Genomic DNA, 622 nt, shown 5'->3' with positions numbered 1-622 from the left:
GGGACTTCTGCAGAACTGGTAACTGTCCCTCTGGGTCAGTGACACCTGGGCCCCACTCGTCGGCCCCAGAAAGGGGCTGGAGACAATGGACACCAAAATGCCACTGCACCCAGCTGAAACCATTATATCAGAGAAAAGCCATTATTTTTTATTTAATTATTTTTAGGCGAGGCAACCCTTGGTTGACCTCACAGATTGCAAGGACCTTGCCAGCTTACAATCCCTTATTTTTTATTTTTTACGCCTACAGCACCTGGTGTTCCTAGGTGGTCTCCTATCCAAGTACTAACTAGGCCCGACCCTGCTTGGCTTCCGAGAACAGACGGGATCGGGCTTGTTCAGGGTAGCATGGCCATAGACCGAAAAGCCATTATTTTTTAAAGTTAAGACTTTTATGTCCCTGTTCTCTCTCTTCTGCCTCATCTGCTTCCTGTGCCTCTGCCAACACCTCCCCCTCCACCCAGTCAAATTCTACCCACCCTGCAAGACCCCAGTAGCTCATCTCTGTCTTGGTGAAGCCTTTGCTAACCACTCCCACCTCCACCCCTAGTGAGGAAGCTGGCTCGTTTGTACTGTTTAGTAATATTTATCTTTAAAACATCTCGTTATAGAGAAGTTATGT

At 47.7% G+C, this 622-nt stretch overlaps 1 pseudogene; it reads right to left on the bottom strand.

Annotated features, from left to right (window-relative positions):
* Positions 1-241: 241 nt before the first annotated feature.
* LOC111741011 lies at positions 242-360 on the bottom strand (annotated as a pseudogene).
* Positions 361-622: the final 262 nt, after the last annotated feature.

Source organism: Pteropus vampyrus, unplaced genomic scaffold, assembly GCF_000151845.1.
Source record: "Pteropus vampyrus isolate Shadow unplaced genomic scaffold, Pvam_2.0 Scaffold71, whole genome shotgun sequence".
Lineage (NCBI taxonomy): Eukaryota > Metazoa > Chordata > Mammalia > Chiroptera > Pteropodidae > Pteropus > Pteropus vampyrus.
The sequence above is the reverse complement of the archived record's forward strand: the minus strand, read 5'-3'. Positions and strand labels throughout refer to the sequence as shown.